Source organism: Schistocerca gregaria, chromosome 1 (genome assembly GCF_023897955.1).
Source record: "Schistocerca gregaria isolate iqSchGreg1 chromosome 1, iqSchGreg1.2, whole genome shotgun sequence".
Lineage (NCBI taxonomy): Eukaryota > Metazoa > Arthropoda > Insecta > Orthoptera > Acrididae > Schistocerca > Schistocerca gregaria.
Window position 1 is genome coordinate 559,813,089 of NC_064920.1, and position 11,104 is coordinate 559,824,192.

Here is an 11,104-nt window from a genome sequence, read left to right on the forward strand (position 1 = left end):
CCGTTCTCCTGATCTTACACCTCTGACTTCTTTCTGTGGGGTACGTTAAAGGAGAATGTGTACCGTGATGTGCCTACAACCCCAGAGGATATGAAATAACGTATTGTGGCAGCCTGCGGCGACATTACACCAGATGTACTGCGGCGTGTACGACATTCATTACTCCAGGGATTGCAGTTGTGTGCAGCAAATGATGGCCACCACATTGAACATCTATTGGCCTGACATGTCGGGACACACTCTATTCCTCTCCGTAATTGAAAACGGAAACCACGTGTGTACGTGTACCTCACCCCTCATGGTAATGTACATATGCGCCAGTGAAAAAGACCAATAAAAAGGTGTTAGCATGTGGACGTAATGTGCTGTTCCAGTCTCTTCTGTACCTAAGGTCCATCACCGTTCCCTTTGGATCCCTACGTAATTCGGTGCTCTCCGATACACACGATCGAACAGCGGAGGAGTGGTACTCAAGCGTCAACTTTAGCTTACAATATCTCCGGATGTAATTAACATTTTACAATGCAACAAACGGCACTGATTACGTATTTGTTTATATGTTCAGAAGTGCTAATAAAACTAACGGGGTTCCATTAAAAAAACGTAGGATTATGTTAAAAAACATAATTCCGTGCATTTTTTTTATGGTTTGTATTAACCAATTACACTAGCCCCTCTCTCCTCACGTTCGGTCTGTGCAATCGATTTGTCAGTATTTGATGTGGTTTACGAAATATATCCAGTGGTAATGTTAGGTGACTCACCCTGTATAAAAATTAACTACTTGAAAGTGACCGAGCATTAAGAAAAACGTAGTTGTTGATAACTGAACCACAAATTCGACTAAGAGGTATCTATTATGCACAATATGTCTTATAATAATAAATATTGGTAATAATGTGCATTTTACTATACATCGTGCACTGTAGGAACTAACAAGCCCCAGTGGAACACTACATCTGTGAACACGCCCATTTGCACAAAGCGCCTCTTAACTGTATATGGTTTTAATTTTGATAAACCTATATATAAATGAGCTGTAAGTTCGCCACCACTCAGTGATAAAGTCATAATGGAACATGATTTATGACCAAATGTGTTTTGAAGGTCAGAGTATTACAGCTCAAATTTTCGAAAAAGTCCGTCACTAATAAACAGTAATTAATGCGATCTTGACTACAAAAAAAATCTGAAGAAAATTAAAATAGGTCTATTTCACGAACACCTAGTACCAGCTATGTGAATGAAGTGTCAAAACGTTCGTCTCTTTAGTCCCTAGCTGCTTTATGCAAAAAGATGTGTCATATTTCATGCTTTATCAACTAAACTTGCAAAATAAAAGAACTGCAAAGAAAGGCGGTAAAGTAAGAAGTAAAATAGATTATTAAAACATTTCAGGTGCTTTTGAATGATGAACGAAATTATTTGGGCAGTGGGGTCTCAATTGGAAAACTACGTTTGCACTTGACTTCACGTGGGATCAGTATCACAAACCACACAACAGCGGACTCCACGGGTTACACGATCCAACAGACAAATGTCCTCTAGTGCTTATCAAAATTCAAATTTAAACAGTGAACACTGAATACTCAATAAGCACCTAATTAATGTACATTATTTCAAACATCATACATACCACAAAATATGTGACCGCTTTGCTTTCCAATATTTCTTCTTTATTTTTTGTCTTTTTTTATGAAGCTTAGCTGCATTCATCAGGGTAAGTGACCTCGCAGAACAGTCAGCTGATGATAATCTCAATAACTCCACAAAGTACACAAAGACCATCTGCAGGAAATACTGGATAAATCTTTTCCCAACAACCGATAATTTTAGGAGCAACAACTAATGAAAAGAAAGATTTACGATTGTTTCGAGGACAGTTGTATGTTGTTGTTGTGGTCTTCAGTCCTGAGACTGGTTTGATGCAGCTCTCCATGCTAATCTATCCTGTGCAAGCTCCTTCATCTCCCAGTACCTACTGCAACCTACATCCTTCTGAATCTGCTTAGTGTATTCATCTCTTGGTCTCCCTGTAAGATTTTTACCTTCCACACTGCCCTCCAATGGTAAATTTGTGATCCCTTGATGCCTCAGGACATGTCCTACAAACGATCCCTTCTTCTAGTCAAGTTGTACCACAAACTTCTCTTCTCTACAATTCAATTCAATACCTCCTCATCAGTTACATGATCTACCCACCTAATCTTCAACATTCTTCTGTCGCTCCACATTTCGAAAGCTTCTATTCTCTTCTTGTCCAAACTATTTATTGTCTATGTTTCACTCCATACAAATACTTTCAGAAACGACTTCCTGACACTTAAATATGTACTCGATGTTAACAAATTTCTCTTCTTCAGAAACGCTTTCCTTGCCATTTCCAGTCTTAATTTTATATCTTCTCTACTTCAACCATTATCAGTTATTTTGCTCCCCAAATAGCAAAACTCCTTTACTATTTTAAGTGTCTCATTTCGTAATCTAATTTCCTCAGCATCACCAGACTTAATTCGACTACATTCCATTATCCTCGTTTTGCTTCTGTTCATGTTCATCTTATATCCTCCTTTCAAGACACTGTCCATTCCGTTCAACTGCTCTTCCAATTCCTTTGCTGTCTCTGACAGAATTACAATGTCATCGGCGAACCTCAATGTTTTTATTTCTTCTCCATGGGTTTTAATGCCTACTCCAAATTTTTCTTTTGTTTCCTTTACTGCTTGCTCAATATACAGATTGAATAACATCGGGGAGAGGCTAGAACCCTGTCTCACTCCCTTCCCAACCACTGCTTCCCTTTCATGCTCCTCGACTGCCATCTGGTTCTGTACAATTTCGCTCCCTGTATTTTACCAGTTTAGAATTTGAAAGAGAGTATTCGAGTCAACATTGTCAAAAGCTTTTTCTAAGTCTACATATGCTAGAAACGTAGGTTTTCCTTTCCGTAATCTTCCTTCTAAGATAAGTCGTAAGGTCAGTATTGCCTCACGTGTTCCAACATTTCTACGGAATCCAAACTGATCCTTCTCGAGGTCGGCTTCTAGTAGGTTTCCATTCGTCTGTAAATAATTCGCGTTAGTATTTTGCATCTGTGACTTATTAAACTGATAGTTCGGTAATTTTCACATCTGTTAACACCTGCTTTCTTTGGGATTGGAATTATTATATTCTTCTTGAAGTCTGAAGGTATTTCGCCTGTCTCGTACATCTTGCTCACCAGATGGTAGAGTTTTGTCAGGACTGGCTCTCCCAAGGCCATCAGTAGTTCTAATGGAATTTTGTCTACTCCCGGGGCCTTGTTTCGACTCAGGTCTTCCAGTGGTCTGTCAAACTCCTCGTGCAGTATCGCATCTCCCATTTTATCTTCATCTATATCCTCTTCCATTTCCATAATATTGTCCTTAAGTACATCGATCTTGTATAGACCGTCTACAGGGTGTTGCAAAAAGGTACGGCCAAACTTTCAGGAAACATTCTTTACACACAAATAAAGAAAAGATGTTATGTGGACATGTGTCTGGAATCGATTCATTTCCATGTTAGAGCTGATTTTAGTTTGTTCTTCCACCTACGCTCAATGGAGCACGTTATCATGATATCATACGGGATACTCTACCTGTTCTGCTAAACATGTGCCTTTACAAGTACGACACAACATGTGGTTCATGCACGATTGACCTCCTGCACATTTGAGTCGAAGTGTTCGTACGCTTCGCAACAACAGGTTCGGTGACCGAAGAATTGGTAGAGGCGGATTAATTCCATGCTCTTCTAACCTCAACCCTCTTTAGTTTCATTTATGGGAGCATTTGAAAGCTCTTGTCTACGCAACCCCAGGTACCAGATGTAGAGACTCTTCGAGCTCGTATTGTGGACGGCTGTGATACAATACACCACTCTCCAGGGCTGCGTCAGCGCATCAGGGATTCCATGCGACGGATGCATGTAACCTCGCTAACGGAGGACATTTTGAACATTTCCTGTAACAAAGTGTTTGACGTCACGCTGGTAGGTTCTGTTGCTGTGTGTATCCATTCCACGATTAACGTGATTTGAAGAGAAGTAATAAATTGAGCTTCAGCATGGAAAGTGAGCGTTTCCGGACACGTGTCCACATAACATGTTTTCCTTCTTTGTGTGTGAGAAATGTTTCCTGAGAGTTTGGAAGTACCTTTTTGTAACACCCTGTATATACTCCTTCCACCTTTCTGCTTTCCCCTGTTTGCTTAGAACTGGGTGTCCATCTGAGCTCTTGATATTCCTACAAGTGGGTCTCTTCTGTAGGCAGTACCTGTCTTACCCCCTAGTGAGATAAGCCTCTACATCCTTACATTTGTCCTCTAGCCGTGCCTGCTTAGCCATTTTGCACTTCCTGTTGATCTCATTTTTGATACGTTTGTATTCCTTTTTGCCTGCTTCATTTACTGCATTTTTATATTTTCTCCTTACATCAATTAAATTAAATATGTCTTCTGTTACCCATGGATTTCTACCAGCCCTCGTCTTTTTACCTACATGACCCTCTGCTGCCTTCACTACTTCGTCCCTTAGAGCTACCCATTCGTCTTCTACTTTATTTCTTTCCCTCATTCCGGTCAACTGTTCCCTTATGCTCTCCCTGAAACTCTGTACAACCTCTGGTTTAGTCAGTTTATCCTGGTCCCATCTGCTTAAATTCCCATCTTTTTGCAATTTCTGCAGTTTTAATCTACAGTTCATAACCAATAGATGTTGGTCAGAGTCCACATCCTCTCCTGGAAATGTCTTATAATTTAAAACCTGGTTCTTAAATCTCTGTCTTACCGTTATATAATCTATCTGATACCTTTTAGTATCTCCATGGTTCTTCCATTTATACAACCTTCTTTCATGATTCTTGAACCAAGTGTTAGCTATGATTAAGTTATGCTCTGTGCAAAATTCTACCACACGGCTTCCTCTTTCATTTCTTAGCCCCAATCTATAATCACCTACTATGTTTCCTTCTCTCCCTTTTCCTACTGTCGAATTGCAGTCACCGATGACTTAAATTTTCGTCTCCTTCCACTACCTGAATAATTTCTTTTATCTCATCATACATTTCTTCAACTTCTTCGTCATCTGCAGAGCTAGTTGGCATATAAACTTGTACTACTGTAGTAGGCATGGGCTTCGTGTCTATCTTGGACACTATAATACGTTCACTATGCTATTTGTAGTAGCTTACCCGCACTGCTATTTTTTTATTCATTATTAAACCTACTCCAGCATTACCCCTATTTGATTTTGTATTTATAACCCTGTATTCACCTGACCAAAAATTTTGTTCCTCCTGCCACCGAACTTCACTAATTCCCACTATATCTAACTTTAACCTATCCATTTCCCTTTTTAAATTTTCTATCCTACCTGCCCGATTAAGATATCTGACATTCCACATTCCGATCCGTAGAATGCCAGTTTTCTTTCTCCTGATAACGACGTCCTCCTGAGTAGTCCCCGCCCGGAGATCCGAATGGGGGACTATTTTACCTCCGAAATATTGCACCCAAGAGGACGCCACCATCATTTATCCATACAGTAAAAAACATTACAGCTGTAGTTTCCCCTTGCTTTCAGCCGTTCCCAGTACCACAACAGCAAGGCCGTTTTGGTTAGTGTTACAGGGCCAGATCAGTCAATCATCCAGACTCTTGCCCCTGCAACTACTGAAAAGGCTGCTGCCGCTCTTCAGGAACCACACGTTTTCTGGCCTCTCAACAGATACCCCTCCGTTGTGGTTGCACCTACGGTACCTCTACCTGTGTCGTTGAGGCACGCAAGCCTCCCCACCAACGGCAAGGTCCATGCTTCATGTGGGGGGGGGGGGACAATTGTATATTTGACATTGTTATAAGGATTCTTAATGGTAACACAGTTGACTGATCTCATTGTTCCCAAAATCTAAATCTACGTGTTTTTTTCTTTTTCTTTATGTGGATATTAAGAGATAGGTGTACGCAAACTGTTCTCGTGCACTGAAAGAGTTAGACAACACCAGCTGCCCCTGATTTCAAAATGTTTACAGCCGGAATTCGAACACTTCAATCGTGTCATCGATATAATTTGTATTATAATTTCCCAGTGTTTATCACTAATTTATTAACTAAAGATATATCCACAAAATTAAAGTTTTTCTTTAACAATGTCCGCCAAGTTTATGAGAGCCGAAGTGTATACGTAACACTGTAGGAATACTGTAGATTGATTACTGTGTCACAAAATTCAGTATGTAGCAAAGACTAACGACATAGCCTGTCTTGGCACGGGTAGCACGAAGTATCAACAGTCGAACGATTTTTGTGCCTTTTTTTTCTTTCGGATAACACTCTTCAGACTGCTTTTATGCGGTCCGCCGTGAATGCCTCTTCCTGACAACATTTTTCATCTCCTAGCGGCGCTTGCAGCCTATACTCTCAATTATTTGCTGGATTATTCATTTCTCAGCCTTGCTCTATAGCTTTTACCCTTTTCATCTCCATCTAGTACCATGGAAATCATTCCCTCATGTCTTAACAGATGTCCTATCATCCTGTCCCTTCTCCTTATCAGTGTTTTCCACATATTCCTTTCCTCTCCGTTTCTGCGCAGAAACTCCTCATTCCTTACCTCTAGGCAGTACATCTAATTTACAACATTCTTCTGAAGCACCACATCTCAAATGCCTCGATTCGCTTCCTTTCCTGTTTCACCACAGTCCTTGTTTCACTACCATACAATGCAGACCTCCAAACGTACATTATCAGAAATTTCTTCCCCAAATTAAGGGCCATGTTTGATAGTAGTAAGCTTTTCTTAGCCGGGAAAGCCCTTTTTTGCCAGTGCTAATCTGCTTTTGACGTCCTCCTTGCACCGTCCATCATTGGTTGTTTTGATACATAGATAGCAGAACTCCTTAACATCCTCTGCTTCATGACCGTCAGTCCCAATGTTCTCATGTCTGCTGCTTCTCGTTACTTTCGTCCTCCTTCGTTTTAATCTCTGTCTATATTCATTTATTAGATTGTTCATTCCATTCAGCAGATTATGTAATCCTTCTTCACTTTTAATCAGGAATGCAATATCATCAGTCAATCGTATGATTCATATCCTTTCACCTGAATTTTAATTCCACTCCTGAAACTATCCTTTATTTCCATCACTGTTTCCTCGATGCACAGACTGAACAGTAGAGGCGAAAGACTACATCCCTGTCTTACACCCTTTTTAATCCTACCATTTCGTTCTTGGTTTTCCACTCGCATTATTCCCTCTTGGCCATTGTACATATTCTATGTGACCCGTCTCTCCTTATAGCTTACCCCTACTTTTCTCAGGATTTCGAACATCTTGCAACATTTCACATTATCGAATACTTTTTCCATGTCGACAAATACTACGAACATGTCTTGATTTTTCTTTCGTCTCCCTTCCATTATCAACCACATCAGATTTGCCTCTTTGGTGCCTTTACCTTTTCTAAAGCCAAACAGATCGTCACCTAGCGCATCCTCAATTTACGTATCCGTTCTTCTGTATATTATTCTTGTCAGCAACTCAGATGCATGAGCTGTTAAGCTGATTGTGCGATAACTTTCTCACTTGTCAGCTCTTGCAGTCTTCTTAACTGCGAAGATGATGTTTTTCCGAAAGTCAGTTGGTATGTCGCCAGACTCATACACTCTATTCACCAACGTGAATAGTCGTTTTGTTGGCACTTACCTCAATGATTTTACAAATTCTGATGAAATGTTATCAATCTCTTCTGCCTTATGTGATCTTAAGTACTCTAAAGCTCTTTTAAATTCTCATTCCAATACTTTATGCCCTATCTTCTAAATCGACTCCAGTTTCTTCATCTATCACATCAGACAAATCTTCCCCATGATAGAGGCTTTCAATGTATTCTTTCCACCTATCCACTCTCTCCTCTGCATTTAACAGTGGAATTCCCGTTGCACTTTTAATGTTACCACCCTTGCTTTTAATGTCATCGAAGTTTGATTTGACTTTTCTGTATGCCGAGTTTCTCCTTCCTTTTTCGATGACTTCACATTTGTCCTCCAGCCATTTCGTCTTAGCTTCCTCGCACTTCCTATTTATTTCACTCTTCAGCGACTTGTATTTCTGTATTCCTGTATTTCCCGGAACATTTTTGTACTTCCTGATTTCATCAGTCAACTGAAGTATTTCTTCTGTAATCCCTGGTGTATTCGCAGTTCCCTTCTTTGTACCTATGCTTTCCTTCCCAAATTCTGTGATGGCGCTTTTTAGAGGTGTCCATTTTATATCGTATCTAGTCATTCCTTAGTCCTTCCGAATCCCAAATTTTTGCCTAGTTATTATTCCTGACTAACGTCTTAAACTTCATAATGCTCTTCATCACTACTACATTGTGGTCTGAGTCTATACGTGCTGCCGAGTCCGCTTTATCGTCCAGTATCTCATTTCGGAATCTCTGTCTGACAATGATGTAATCTAACTGAAATCTTCCATATCACACGGCCTATTTCAGGTATATCTGCTCCTCTTGTGATTATTGAACAGAATATTAGCTATCACTAGCTCTCATTCCTTGTCCCAATCCCCATATTCTGCTGTAAAATTTCTGTCTACTCCTTCTCCTACAACTGCATTCCAGTCCCCCACGGCTATTAGAATTTCATCTCCCTTTACTTACTGTATTACACTTTCAATGTCCTCATATACTCCTTCTATATCTTCACCTTCAGCTTGCTACGTCGGCATGTATACCTGAACTGTCGTTGTCGACCCTACAAGAGTAACTCTGTTACTGACCTGTTCACTGTAACTCACTCTCTGCCCTACCTTCCTATTCATAGCGAATCCTGCACCCATTATACCACTTTCGGCTGCTGTTGATATTACTCTATACTCATCTTACCAGGAATCCTGGTCTTTTTTCCATTTAACTTCACTGACCCCTACTATACCGAGATTGAGGAGCCTTTGCATTTACCTTTTTAGATTTCTAGCCTTCCTACCACATTCAAACTTCTCACATTTCACGCCCGACTCGTAGAACGTTATCCTTCTTCTGAATTTTCTAGCTTTTTCTTGTAGTCACCTCTTTCCCAGAGATCTGAATGGAGGACTATGCCGGAATCTTTTTTTGTGGCATAGCGGCCATAAACCACATAAACAAACGATACTCGTAAATCAGTCTATTTACTGGCGAAAACTAAGAATACGCTAAAATAATGTGAAACCTAGTTTAAAAGCATCCAACTATATATTAACTTGGGAATGAAACGTCTTTATGGAACCTTGTCCCCTCAGCTGTGTCAGTATTGGGCCCATTACCGTTTTCCTTCTGTGTGAATGACATCTCGTCAGTTCTTCCCTCCTGCAAATATCATTTGTATGCCAACAATCTCGCATTTTACCGCACTTGGAGGCATCAATAAGACGATCGTCCACATGAATGGTGACCTGCCTTCAGTGGTAAACTGAGCGCAAAAACCTGTGACTTAAATGCTAAAAGGTCCCAGGTAATTTTAGTGCCCCAGCAGAGATTAATCAGTTTGAATTCCATGAAAAACTCCCTTGTAATCTTCCCGACTGTATTCTAATATATTATCAATAACCAGTGATGATCTTAAATTTAACATTCTCTGATCTCTCAACTACGTTTCAGTCACATGGAGATAGGTTCAGCTATGCCAACATAAAGGTTCGAAACACATTTCCACATGGTGTGAAACGTAAACTTGTGCGATCACACCCTGTGCCGAACCTCCACTATTGCGATATAATCCAGAATGGCACCAGCGCCAAAACTATTGGACGGTTAGAGTTAACCATGAATCCTTGTGGAGCTATAACATCCGTCTACATAAGTATGCCAGCGCTTCATACACCAGTTAGGTTGAAAGTTCCTGGCAGATTAAAACTGTGTGCCCGACCGAGACTCGAACTCGGGTCCTTTGCCTTTCGCGGGCAAGTGCTCTACCAACTGAGCTACCGAAGCACGACTCACTTCCGGTACTCACAGCTTTACTTCTGCCAGTATCCGTTTCCTACCTTCCAAACTTTACAGAAGCTCTTCTGCGAACCTTGCAGAACTAGCACTCCTGAAAGAAAGGATACTGCAGAGACATGGCTTAGCCACAGCCTGGGGGATGTTTCCAGAATGAGATTTTCACTCTGCCGCGGAGTGTGCGCTGATATGAAAGTTCCTGGCAGTCGTGCTGTGGCTAAGCCATGTCTCTGCAGTATCCTTTCTTTCAGGAGTGCTAGTTCTGCAAGGTTCGCAGAAGAGCTTCTGTAAGGTTTGGAAGGTAGGAGACGGATACTGGCAGAAGTAAAGCTGTAAGTACCGGAAGTGAGTCGTGCTTCGGTAGCTCAGTTGGTAGAGCACTTGCCCGTGAAAGGCAAAGGTCCCGAGTTCGAGTCTCGGTCGGGCACATAGTTTTAATCTGCCAGGAACTTTCATATCAGCGCACACTCCGCTGCAGAGTGAAAATCTCATTCTGGAACCAGTTAGGTTGGTTGTGGACACAGACTAGTTACGCGCCTACCACACGCTCTGTTTACTTCATCGGCCCCTCAGTACACAACCAATTTAGATCCTGTCATCTCATCATAAGCGAAACCCAAGGTCCCACTTACCTTGTACCCCAGCTTTGCTCATCCATCAACATACTGTGTTTTATCATCTTCCTCTATCTCTCTTCCACTCTTTCTGTCATGACCGTTTCTGTCATTTCAGCTGGCTCTCATGGTTTAAAAGTACCTCACAGTAACTGATCTCTGTGGTTGTACTCAGTAATGAATATCAACAGTGTTTTGGTTTTCTCTTTTAGTGGCACAGTACAATGGACATGCAATAATTAAAAAGACAAATTGATCTAGAAATGAAACAGTTTGTAGCAGGTGTTTTGCACTTTCATGACTTTCGTTTTACTACACTGAAAACTGAGAACAGTTAGCGACAAAAATTGTTTTGTTTATAACCTCAGTATTGCATCTAACTATGGCGTGATCTATTGACATTTTCACATCTGTTTAACGATGTTTAGTGGTCCATTTTGTTGTTTTCTGTAGGTGAAAATTGGGTAAAATATTTTGTTGAATGATTTTG

The 11,104-nt window shown here is 40.7% G+C and overlaps 1 non-coding gene across 1 annotated transcript; it reads left to right on the top strand.

The window, feature by feature from the left end:
• The first annotated feature begins 10,353 nt into the window (after positions 1-10,353).
• Positions 10,354-10,428, top strand: Trnas-uga (transfer RNA serine (anticodon UGA)). Its single transcript has one exon. It is a non-coding gene; the product is annotated as a tRNA-Ser (tRNA).
• Positions 10,429-11,104: the final 676 nt, after the last annotated feature.